Consider the following 14,160-nt stretch of genomic DNA (forward strand, 5'->3'; position numbering starts at 1 on the left):
GGACCGATTAGAGCTTTGGCGAGTTACCTTTTGGCGAATTAAATTGAGTTTGGAGATGGGATTTTTGGTTTGATAATTGGAGCTACTTGATTAATTAATGTTGTTGGGTTTTGAGTAGAGAGCAAAACCGAATGGTTTTGTTGGGATGATGGTGGTCGATTCGTAGTGGCTGATGGTGGAGACAGAGATGCTAGTGGAGAAGATGACCGAGAGCACGATCCAATGCTCCCGGCCTTGTTTAGTTACATAGATCTATGGAAATTTAATTTAGACCGTTGGATTTGATTTAAAATTTGATCATTACTTGCTCACTTTAAAAACTCACGTGTGCAAGGGTGTTTTAGTCATTATAAAAAACTCTTTTTGAGACCAACGATTAAATCACGGTCAATGCAAAGTCAACGCAGTCAACCGTCAATTTTGACCCAAAGACTAATAAACGATCAGTTAATGACCAACTGCAAATTATGCATTATAAAAGTGGCCCAAAAGCTAAATACCCCTTTATTTTAGTCTGGCTTCTTTTGACCCCTTAGGAACTTCAAGCTGACTTGTGCAACTTTAGAACAAAGAGTGAACGTACATTTTTTGTACTTTGCACGAACATTTGGGCTGCATGGTCTTTGCGGCAAGGTATTAGTTGATCAATAGTCACGTTCAGGGGTGTAAATCATTTTACCATTAGAGCATTTGCAATGCAAGTCAAAATAATCTCTCCCTTATTCACCTCCACGTAGGCACTTATTCCTCCTCATTTCACCAAAACGGTGAAAAGCAAAGTGAAGCTATGCAATGCAAAGGTGAAAAAAAATCTCGGACGGGATGTTAGATTCCGTCTGGAGGCTTTTTGATCGAGATGGAATGTAACATCCCGTCCAGTATTTTGTCTGAAGTTAAAAAAACCGAAAAAAAATCGAAAAAAACACGCGAGACGGAATGAAACATTCCGTCCGAAAAAAAAATCGTAAAAAACACACGAGACGGAATCCAACATCCCGTCCGAAGTTAACAAGTCAGCCACTATCTCAGTGGAAAGTTTCACCTTGATTTCAACTCGGGAAAATAATCACCTGCATTGCACACCTTTTTTCAACAAAACTGGTGACTATAGTCACAAACCCCCCTTATCCACCTGCATTGCAAATGCTCTTATCCTAAACCCAAATTTAACAGTTGACTTAGTCTTGTAGCCTGTTCTTCCCAGTTAGCCAATCAGGACATGAGGTACCCACATCGACGGGAGCTTGCTATGTGGGTAAGCTTGCCATGTTAACAATTATTAGTCACCGTCTAATTGTTTCAATCTAATGATTCAGATGGTGTTTGTGGATAGCACACAGTCTAAATGGTTTGGGACTTTGGGGTATTCATTAGTGATGCAATTCGACTGAGTCGAGCTCAGGTATATTTGCTCAAGCTCGACGAGCTCAGGTATATTTGGTCAAGCTCGACACATATTTTAAACAAATTCTTAATTGAGTACAGGCTCGACGCATTTCGTATGTTACAGGTTCTGGCGATTGGCGAGAAAGCTATAACCGAGCCGGGTAGCTCGGTTAAATATCACAGAGAATGGGCTTGAAGCCCAGTGTTTCAATTTAATTACGGAAAAAAGACACAGTTTTTTCTAATTATATCAAAAGCCCATCCGGTCCATTTGTTGGCAATATTACACAATTGTCCCTTAAACAAAAATCAAACTAGACAAATATGCAACATTCATGTTGCAGTCAACAACATATGCAAATTTCAAAACCCTAATTCCCCAAATTAAAGCTAAATTTTGAAACCCAAATCCTACTTCCCCAAATTAAACCCAAATTTTGAAACCCTAGTTCCCCCAAATTAAACCCAAATTAAACCCAAAAATGAAAACCCTAATTAAGAAAAAAGAAAAGATTCAAACGATAATGTGCAAGCAAACACAAGATCTACTACAAAAAAAAGAGAACAAGATGGCAAAAATGTTAGATACCAAATTTCATTGATAGTTTCACAATTTTGATATATTAGGATTTTCATTTTATGAAAAATTGGTTAAAGTGTGTTGAATGTATTCACTACAACATGAGTGTTGCATCGAATATACTTAGATTTTCATTTGCAATGTCACTTACCACTACAATATGAATGTTGCACTATCAAATCCCAATGCAACATGGATGTTGCAGTGTCAAATCCCACTTTAACATGAGTATTTTGGGTCGAATGCAACATGAGTGTTGTTTGAGGTTTAAATTGGTGATGTTTGTTTAAGTTTTGAGGCATGTTTTCCACTGAAACATCTATGTTGTAGTAAAAAAACACACTAAAATATTCATGTTGCAATCGTAATTGGTTGCAACAAGCTACTAATTCATTAGTTTTCTTTTCGGGTTACCGCACAAGGGAAGGCCGCTAAATCTAAACTGAGCCTTCCGAAACAAACTAAAGATGCAACTACCTCAACGAGCAAAAACCCAAAAACGAAAGGCAAAGAAAAGATAGAGGAGAAAGGTAAAGAAAATTTGGTGAAAAGCGAGTTGTTGAATTATAGGTCCAGTTTAAAGTCAATGATTGATATTATGGATTTGATTAGAGCTGATATAACGGAAGTGCATAAGGAAAAATGATGGATACACCGTTTGCAAATCTTTTTTTAGTGTCTTTATTGAAAATAGGGTGAATGTTAAGACCACAATAAAAGCAAATATTGATGTTTGGTCAGTTTTGAAGGCATACAAAATTCCTTATTAGTGCTATCAGTTTGATACCTCATCAGTTTCATTAATGATATCTTTGAGAAGTCTGGCTCGGGGAATCTTCAAGTCTTGCAAGGTACAACAAGAAGCCCACCATCACTTTCGGGGAGATTCGGACTCTTGTTCGTCTTGTTCTTCTTATTGAATTGGCTAAGCATGCGTTTTTCAAGGCACCAAGGCGGTTACCAAATTTACTAGTTCTTGAAGATGTTTGTTTAGGGTTTGTTTCAATGTTTCAATGTTTCTGTCTTTAGTATTTAGTATTAGAATGTTTCAATGTTAGTGGTGTCGATGTAATATATAGTTGTTTTGGAACCTATGAATTAGAGTTAGATCTTTTGTGAATGAAATTAGGGTTTCTGGTGTTCTCTATTTTGGTTGATTTCTTCATTCATTTTACCTAGTTCAGATCTGAGATGGTTTGATTACAATGCCAATCTGGTGTTATTGGCGTAAATTTCTGTAACCAGTTATAATTGATGATGGTTATGGATCTTGAATTGGAATGATGGCAGTTAAGAAAATGTTAGCATAATTGTAAAGTTTGGTTACTTTTTTATGCCTAAATTGATGAAAGGTTGTGGTACTGAGGCTTCTGTTTCGTCATTTCTTGAGAATTTGGTACTTCATAAATCCCATTTTGTGCTTAGGTTCATTCTTGTGAATTGTGATTGTTGTTATGAATGGTATCCTTGTCCAATAGGGGTTGCAATGTTTTGTTGTGTTGGTGGGCATCATAGTGAATGTGTAGTAAAGTTCAGACCCTATATAGGATGACCTACAATCCCCCCGCAATTTGTATCGATGAGGCGTTGAATGCCTCATTGACCCGGTTGCTCCATAAATTCCAAGTTTCTAATAAATGGGGTTAGCTTTGTCTACATTATGAGTACATGATTCCAAAGACAAAAACACCAAGTTTAAAAGGAAGCATCAAACTATGTAGTTGCAGTACATAGCATGGCACCTGTAAAATGAAGAAGTCTCCTTTAAAAGAGATGGGTTGATAAAAAGTCGCGACGCGACACGATTGCATGCAATATGAATGTTTCACTCTCAATTACAATTGCAACATAAATGTTGCACTCTCAAGTCTGACTACAACAGATCGCGGAACATGAATGTTGCACTCTCAATTACAACTGCAACATGAATGTTTCACTCTCAATTACGACTGCAACATGAATGGTGCACTATCAATTACAACTGCAACAAGAATGTTGCACTCTCAATTACGACTGCAACATGAATATTGCACTCTCAATTACGACTGCAACAGACTGCAACATGAATATTACCCGCATCAATTCGCCTGCAACATGAATAATTTTACTGGACTATAAATTTCATTATAACAAATGAAAAATAAAACAAACCGACTAGCGAATAATCTCAAATGAGTATCAACATTCCATAAAAGTATACAATGAATATCAATTTCTCATTAATAAATGTCAAAAGACCAAACTTAAAAATCTCAATTAAGACAACTAAAACATATGGTTTGCCGAGAATATCAAAACTGATCATAGACTAACGAATCACACGGTGCTTTCAATTCTTTTCTTCTTGGGTCTACCGGGACCAATCTTGGGACTACGGATAAACCTTAAAGAGAATCGGGCATCGTCTTGGCATAAAACCATTGAACGGCTTGATAGAATGTGAGTAGCATTGCACGAACGCGATCACCGTGTATATCCTTCATCAATGTAGCCATAAAAGGAATCACCCTTACTACCAATACGAGGCAATAGTATGTATGCAAGGGAAATCGTCGAAATCTCATTTTTGACATCGATAATTGAAGAAGGCGGACCAATACGACTCACGAGAGTCAAATTTTTGTAGGATATAACTCCAAGAACAATAAAATCCATCCTACAACACAAAATTGAAATGAAACTAAAAATTACAACAATTCCATTATCTCAAAAGAGTGCGAGGTTATATTATTCAATGAAAAAATGATCAAATCTGAGAGATGACGATAAGTTAAATTATCGAAGAGTCAATTTCCATCTTTTGCTTGCCCTAGATAACATAATAATAGAAGTATAGATGTAAATAAATGTATCTTAGTGGTGACAGTTCTAGAAAGTCCAGCAAAAGGAGAACAAAGAAGAAAAGAGAAAAGATGGTCTCAATTTCAGTCCAAAATCACGATATGAGAAATCACCATTGCCAATTGAGGAAGAAAGAAATTAAGTAACAACTTTCATATAAAAGGGTATGTAAGGTATTTTGAAAAAACAATAAAGGTACGGTTGGTTTTTTCTCACAAACTCACCGAAAACGAAACCTTTATTTTGCACTTTTACAGACCGGGTGGGCTTTAGACATAATTCAAAAAGTCAACGGGTTTTAGGCTAATAAAGACCCGAATCAGGGTTTTGAACCTAGTTTTATGTAAATATCATGGGCGGACTAATTTAGCTTCATCTGTCTGGTGACCCTGGTCTACTAAATGAGTTTTGGAGTTAGTTCGGGCCCAGGCCAATCCCAAGTAGCTCAATATGTTTAGTGGCCCTGCTAACAAATTAACAATGTCTTGATGCTGGCCAATATATATGGGCATTGGTGCATTACAATTTGGTAGCCGTTTAAGAATTCCTATAAAACTAGAAACTCGGTCCCAATCAAACTCCAAGTTCAAATTCTTCTTGGTTTGAGTTACTGTTTGCGATTGAAGTTTGTCTAAAGCTTATAAATAACACTAGTACATTAATTCTTCAGTTTAACTTTTCTTTTTGTTCTGTTGCACCAACGTGTCTATGGCTACGACCCTCACGAGTCCAAACTCAAGAAATACAATGCCTCGTTCTTCAACTCCAGTTTCTCTGACGCCATCTCAGAATAGGTTCTGTCTTGTCTGGGGATTTCTATTTGGTCTTTACATTTTCGTGATGAATATATGGGGTTATTTGACCAACAATAGCTAGTGGTTTGCAATGAAGTTAGGGATGCGCAAGAACTACTTGGGACGGTGTTGCTCCGTGTTGCAATGTGTGATGCTTACCTTATACTCCTGTTCATCTTCATAATATTAAACTCTACAACTCGATTCAGATACTTGAATTGGACGGGTTGTACTCTTTTTCTTTTCCAGACTTGTGTTTTTCGTTGGATAAGATATCAGTGGGTTCTTTTTATCCAAACAGACCAAACAGATTGGGGTTTGTCTGGTTTATACAACAGAGAGAAGATCTTGTGGGTTATGTTTGGCTTTGTTCCGTTTTACCTTGTCTTATTTTTTGCCACCGTTCCATTGTTCTTGTCACGACGGAAGAATGGAGCGGAAGTTGTCCATGATGCTGCAACAAAGGTGTGGGACCAAACCGACGTGGGCAATAATAACCATCTAAAGATCTGTTAAGTCATATGTATTGTCATTGTTTTCCTTGAGGACGGATTTTTCTGATCTTATATTCTTTAGAAGATTAGTTTTTGTGACGTAATTTTGTTCTTACTTTCGAACTTTCAAGCAAAGTTATGCAAGTATTTTAGCAGGCCAAGTATATATGAAGTTCTTTATTTGTTTGTATACTAGATTTTTGGACTTGTTCAACGAACAGGGACCGTTTTTATATAATTTTTTTAATTTTATTATTATGTATCAAAAATCTTACTTTCAAACTATATTAAAACTCATACAATAAATTAATTGATCAAAGTTTCCACCGCCAATTATTTGCTAGATTTCGTTCTAGACTTCAAACAATAAGAAAGATGATAAGCAATGAAGAATTATGCAAGACATTTATGCTTTAAGAGAGGTAGCTCTTGAGTCCACACTACAACAGTTGCTAATGATAAGTAATATAGCAGTAACTACTAAATAATTAAGCTCAGTGTAAACCAATAAAGTACTCTCACTGTACTAATCTACCCATATTATCCTCGTCTTGAACTTAGGCAAATGCTAGGGTGTAACAAAACTCCACGTCAATAGAAGAAAATGCCGGAGAAGAAGTAAGAAAAGAAAATTCAAACCCGAGGTTTATTATTTAGAAAGTATACTGAACCAAATATATGTCTACATGTTGTGAATAGGATAATACGGAAACAACGTTATCTAAAACAAATAGACCAACTCTACACAATGATTGATCCTTCTCACTAGGCAAGACTTCAACACCCTCCAAGTAATATCCCAACACTTCTCAATGTCAAATAAACAAGCAAATAAAGTAAAACAATTAATGTAAAGAGAACACACCACAAGACAAAGATATATCGTGGTTCGACAACTTGCCTACGTCCACACTGCGAGTTCCAAGCTTTACTAGATGTCTGGAGTAACAGATTACAAGAGCTCTCAATTCACTCACACAGAATGAACACTCAACTCACAAAGAATTGCTCTCTTACAATCTCTCTCTTTCTTGGTTTTGGTTAGGTTAAATTTTTACAGAAAAAACTTGTATTTATACTGTTTTCAAAAAACAATCGAAATCTGCCTGAAATACGGTGGGGCGCGGGCACGCCCTTGTCCAGGCAAAAGTGAGGGTGGGGCTCGCTCAATCGCCTGGAGGTTGACCAAGGCATGAGTGCAGTGTGCGCCCTTTGCCAGGCAAAATTGAGGGCGGGGCACGCTCGATACAAAAGAGAGAAAACGTCTTTTTCTCTACATTCTCCACCTCGGTGAGGTTTTAACACATAAAACCGGGCGAACACATCCAGCAAGAACACATCCAGTAGGAATACATCCAGCAAGCAAGACTCGGAGTCAACTGCCCCAAAGGGCCATGCCCACAAAGGGCTCTTTCAAACATGTAGGATTTGGAGCAAGTCCAAACAGTGTTGGAACTTAACTCCGGTGACAACCTTTGTCAGCATATCAGCAGGATTGCCATGGGTGTCCACTTTCTCAAGTGCTACATCACCATCTTCAGCGACATCCCATACAAAGTGTTAACGGACATCAATATGCTTGGTCCGAGCATGATGATCCTGGTTTTTCACCAAATGAATAACACTCTGACTATCACAATACAAAGCAACACTGTTCTGCTCAATACCCATATCATCCAGAAGACCTTGAAGCCATAGTGCCTTTTTTTTTTGCCCTGCCAGCGCCATATACTGCCCGCCATTAGTAGATAGAGCAGCTGTAGCCTGTAGCATATACCTCCAACTAACCGGTGCACCATGCATCATAAACACATAACCAGTAGTCGATCGTCATCTATTTAGATCACCTGTATAATTTGAATCCACATACCCACTGACATAACAAGTGCCTCTACCATAAGTTAATCCAACATCCAAGGTACCATTCATGTACCTCAATACCCATTTCACTGCTGATAAGCACCCAAAAGTGTATTATGAAACCCCATTGAGATATATAAATTTGGTTAACTATGTGTTTAACAATCATGAAATAAATATGTTTTCATACTTTTGCAGGTATTTGCAGTAAACATGGAAATATGGTTTAAACCTGCAATAAAGCACGAGGAACGACATATATATGAATTCTTCCAAATCCGCACAGAAGCATCAAACTTCCGAAGCTCCTACCTCTTGAACCAGGACTCCGAATGCGACAAGTGAGCTGCTCAGACAATTAGGGCGATGAACTCTACGCATAGGCGGGAAGTTATAAAATTACCCAAAGACCGGACCGCCACTGGACTACACATAGGACCCACTATGCGGGCCCATAAGATTGGATGAGTCATTAATCATGGAGCATGTCAAGACAAAAATGACAAATTATTGGTGCAAAGTTGACACCTTACATGTAATTAATTAGATTAGGTGTTAATAGTGAAAAAAAGGCAAGGTGTCATTTTGTTTTAATGTGGTGGATAAAAATGAAGTAAATGTGGTTTGATATTTCACATGGGAGGAAATGAGATGTCTCTCAAATGGAGAAGAAAACAAAACAAGGGGGACACTCCTTGACTTATTTTCCTTACCTTATATTATTTTAGTTCCTTAGCTATTTTTAGTTTTTAGTTTTAGTTTTTGTAAGAAAGCTTGTAATAGTTTTTAATGGAGGAAACCTTAGTTTTCTTCTAGAAAATGAAAAGCAAGTGAGTTTAATTGGTTTTTCTTCTTCTTCTTTCTCTCTCTTTTGTTCTTCTAGCTTGTAATTCATCATCCCAAGGATCATGAGCTAACTTCTCTTTTGGGGAGTTAATCCATCTCATGTGAGGGAGAATATTTGTGGTTGGCTTGGCAGGTTGTTAGGAAGAACAACTAGACCTGCATCCTATCCCAAAATGATAGTTGGTGTAGTGTCTAGTTAGGAATCAAAGTAATGAGCTTAGAGATAAGTCATTGCTTGGTTCCACTTGCTAGCATGTATGAACTCTTTAATGAGCCATACATGCTAGGGATCAAGTTTTCTTCCATTAGGGCTTGTGTATGAGTCTAGGAAGAATCAAATAAACCTTTTCAAATTAAAAACTAAATGTTAGTTTCACATGAGGAGGATTAGCTCTCCACCTTTTCTTTAGTAATTTGTATTTTGTATTAAGTGCATGATTTTAAACCTTAATGTTTTTTTATTGTTTGTGTAGGAAAGAAAACTAGCATTAGTATTATAACCTTACTCATTAGTTCCCTAAACTGTTACAACCAATTTGTAGTTGTCCTAGACTTTAGGTTGATTCGAATCCTTATTCCAACTTCACGAAAACGAAGATCGTGAGTAAGGAACTTTGAGTTGCTTTTATGCCAAATTAGAGAGTTCAATCTCTACATAGAAAAAGCTAATATCAAAATGGCGCCGCTGCTGTTCTAAAGCCATAGGACTTGTGCTACAGATCGGAAATTGCATCAAGGGGGAACCCCCATTCTCTTCCTTTCTTTCCTTTTCTTTCATTCTTACGTTTTTGTTACTTTTTTTTTTTTTTTTTTTGGATTTTGTCTCGCATTTGACTTGTTCCCTCACGGATTTTACGTTCCACTTCCAGGTACCAAAATTGCTTGTTTGCTGCCCCTGTTCAACCACCAGCATCTCCTGATCTACCTTGATCCATTTCCAGGCCTAACTATCTGGCCCTGTACCTGATAATTCGAATCTCTTTTGGGATTAATCGCATCAACAGATTGAAACGTCTGTTTCATTTCTTTGGCGGACTAGCGGGAAGCTACAGGTTCCATATTTTCAGTGTTATTTTTATTTTTCGTTTTTTCTGCATGAATGCCATGTATGTAGTATTAGGAAAAATTTATGGATTATTATTTACGTATTAGCATAGAATTATGCATGAATCATGTGAATATGCATGTGAATATATATATGCGGTTAATTGGTCATGAATTACATATTAATGTATATATATATATATACAAATGGAACTGTTTTGCATGGTTATCTATATATATATATATATATATATATATATATCAAAGTCACATGTTTAGCATATATATTACCAAATGAGTGATTATTTGCATGTTAGCATCTATAACTTAGGAGTTATACATAGTAATTAGGATGTGTTTTGGTATTTTGGCCATAACTTTGGCTACGGTTCTCTGAATCACACGTGTGAGCTCAATTCGGAAAGATCTCGACGGCGCGCACGCTGCCTCCACTGAGCTTAATTCGGAAAGATCTCGGTGGAGGTCATTTTCGAGGTCAAAATCAACTGTTTTCCCCTCCAAAATCATCATTTTAGAAAATGGTGTTGTTTAATAAGTCGATTTTGTCAAGAAAGAGGAGAACATTCCAACGAGGGTTAAAATCTGAGTTGGGTAAGTTGTTTCTAAACCCTACGGGGTAAAGCTGCTCTCTATATGACATTCGCAATCTCAATGAGTATTGTCGAAATCGAATTATTATGCAATACAAGAGTCGTATTTTAGTTTATGTATAATACTTTGCATGTTTAGTTTTGTCATTATTATTCTGCATTATGTATACTATATTAGCATGCTAATGTATTTAGATACATTATGAGTGATTCAAATTTTTTTATTCTTGTTGATATCGTTTACGTAATATCGATTTACAAATTAGCGTACATATACGTATTACTGATGTATATTTGCCTGTACGTATGGAAGTATTTATCGATGACACAAGTTTGCCTATTCGTATAGCTATACGTATGAGAAGAGTATCTTCACATGTTACTACACCTAGTATTGTATGAGTAGATCGTATTTGCATGTTTGTAATTTAACCCTTGCATAAATCTTTAAAAAAAAAAAAAAAAATAATAATACCGCCTTTGCATAAATTTTAATTCCATAAATCTTAATCATATTCCAATGGTGTCTAGGAAACTTGAAAGATTGAGGTTACTTAATTAGAACTGTGCTTGCACGGAAAGCCTCCCTCATATCTCTCTTGTGACCTGGCTGTTGGTTTATGCACACGTATTCCTAGCTTCATTGCTACGTTAGCAGCAGTTTAGGCATATGTTCTTCAACTCTAATGCTTAAGATAATAATAAAATTCGAGTCCTACTAAATTCTTTCTGTCAGTTAGATCTAATTTTATGCTTGCATGAGATTAAGGTCTGGTTCCACTAAAGAAATTGAACATACCTATCGTCGAAAAAAATACGATAAGCAATTGCGTAAGTTCTCACCTAAAAATTGTTCTTCTTCTGCTAATTACCTTCATCACAATCCTTCATTGCCATCAACTTCTGTCATTATGGCCGATGATCCTCCACCAGCAGAGAAGCCCCTCTCGGACTTCTATACTGCATTACAGGAAGGACTTTCTTCCTGCATCAAACTTGAGGACATTGTCGGTGATTTTCATATCCCACCAAACGTTTTCAGTTTGTTACCTATATATCATGGTTTGGAGCACGAAAAACCTTACAATCATCTTTGTAGGCTTCAACAAGTCGCAACAACATTTCACCATCCAGCAGTCTCTAAGGAACAACTCTTGCTTCGACTGTTTCCATTCACTTTAGCGGAAAAAGCATCAATCTGGCTAGCAGGACAACAACCACAGTCCATAGATACATGGAATAGACTAGTTCAAGCTTTCATGCTTCAGTTTTACACTCAGAAAAAAACAACTGAAATGCTTCAGAAAATTCAATTATTTCGTCAAAATCCTCATGAATCCTTTACAGAAGCATGGAGTCGTTTTACTGATCTTCTGTTAGAATGTCCTCATCACCAACTGGACAAAGCTGTCCTTGTTCGTTCATTCTTTAATGGTCTTTCTGATCATCAAAAAGAAACTCTTGATATAATGAACGGCGGTTGCTTCATGGACAAAGGAGCTACCGAAGCTTATACTTTTCTTGAAAAACAAGCGAAAAAAGGTACACCTTTGGGGTAACACGAAGTCGTCTTGGTCATCAAAGGACAATGTTACAAAGGTCACATCTATTTTTGAGGTAAAACCCGATCCCGAAATAAAAATTTGATAGAATCCCTAACTAAAAAGTAGATGCCCTTGCGTAGTTCAAGTAAGCGATCAACTACCAAAACCGGTCATGAAGCGTTGACCGCCCCATGTGTCCTTTGTCTTAGTCGACCATCGATGCATATTGTCCCTTGTTATATGCTTCCCTACTAAACAATCGGAGGAGGCATGTGCATTCAACATTCCAATGCACCGTGGAGACAACATCCGAATTCGGCTTGGCGCTAAAATAACCAACAAATGGGGGCTCCTCGGGTTTCTCTAATCCCTTTTTCGACCTACCAACAATTTTATTCCATACCGCCAAGGAAATAATCAACAATACCAACAAGGTCAATTTCAAAATAATTCCAATGCTAACTATCAAACCAACCGCAGCCTTGTTCCGGCCTAATCCGGATCCCAACTATAATCAACAACTTCACCGAATAGTCGTCGTGAACTACTACATTTGCACAACCTCGCAACCCGTTTGGATAGGTCAAAGCGAGACTTTCTTAGCCTACATGAACCAACGGTCTCAAATTTTAACGCGTCTATCCAACAATCACTTCAACAATTGGCGCAAGAAAAGAGTCGAAGGCGTGTTTCTGGACAAGCGGTTCCAAACCCTAAACCAGCAAACACGACCTTTGAACTTACTAATGCACTGGTACAAGCACCTCCAATCAAGGTGAGGTGCATGCAATCACTACTCTACGATCCGGAAAAAGGTAGACAATCAAATCATTATGCGGATGATCAACCAAAGGAATCCAAAGGTTCCAATGAACCTATTTCTAATAATGAACCTACGGACGATTCACGGATCAAACAAAGTCAACATCTCGAATTTAGGAAATAAGCAAGAAGACCCCTTTTCCAAATTCCATCCTAAGGCACCGTTCCTGCTGCGGCTTGGCAAAGAATAAACTTGATGAGAACTTTGCTGAAATTCAAGAGACTTTTAAAAATTTGACGATCAACTTGCCTTTTCTCGATGCCTTAAAACTATTACCAAAACATGCAAAATTTCTGAAAGATATGTGCACCACAAAAGGAGAACTAATGTTCCTCAACAAAGCGTTCCTCATTTGAGCAGTTTCCATCCATCACGAGAACACAATGGTATAGTCAAATACAAAGACCCCGGTAGACCAACGGTTCCATGCACCTTAGGTGACAAATATACGGCTACTGCGCTACCAGACCTAGGAGCTAGTGTGAACTTACTTCCATATTACTTATTTAAACAACTAGGTCTTCATGAGCTCAAACCTACCACCATGACTCTACAGTTAGCCAATCGTTCCATAAAGTATCCAAAAGGAATTGTGGAAAACGTCCTCGTAAAAGTCCAAAACTTCTTCTATCCTGTAGACTTTGTTATTTTGGATCTGAGAAGTTGCATGTGATTCCATTCCTATCATCTTAGGGCGTCCGTTCCTAGCAACTGCTAATGCTCTTATTAACTGTAGGGATGGTTCAATGACCATGTCCTTTGGAAATCTATCGGTAGAGGTAAATGTGTTCAAATTGATGAAACAAATTCGAGCGACATTGATGGTGAGGTGAATAGGGTTGATGACATTCCGCAAGAGTATTTAACAAACTCGTTTCGGAAGATGAAGTGTACCAATTTCTTTCATTTAAGCGAATCGAGTTTGAGGGGCGATGATTATACACAAGAAGTAAATGAGTTATTAGAGTCGATTACCATTATTTGACCCTACATTTGTAATGTCCAAGAACTTGGATGAACATCAATCTGTTTCTTGCATGGATGATGACTTTCCTCAAGAATCTTTAATACCCCTCCGCCCCACCCTTGATTTAAAACCTCTTCCTTCGAATTAAAATACGCATGCGACTTGATCCAAATGGTCGTCATCGAGTTATCATTTCTTCACAATTAACTGACGATCAGGAAGCTCGTTTAATTAATGTCATTCAACAACATCGTTCGCTATTGGATGGTCCCTCGATGACATTAAAGGGCATTGCCTATTGTGTGCACCCATTGCATACACCTTGAAGAAAATGCTAAGGCGTCGGCGTGTGACTGCAGCGTCGACTAAA

The sequence above is a fragment of the Coptis chinensis genome, chromosome 7 (genome assembly GCF_015680905.1).
Source record: "Coptis chinensis isolate HL-2020 chromosome 7, ASM1568090v1, whole genome shotgun sequence".
NCBI lineage: Eukaryota > Viridiplantae > Streptophyta > Magnoliopsida > Ranunculales > Ranunculaceae > Coptis > Coptis chinensis.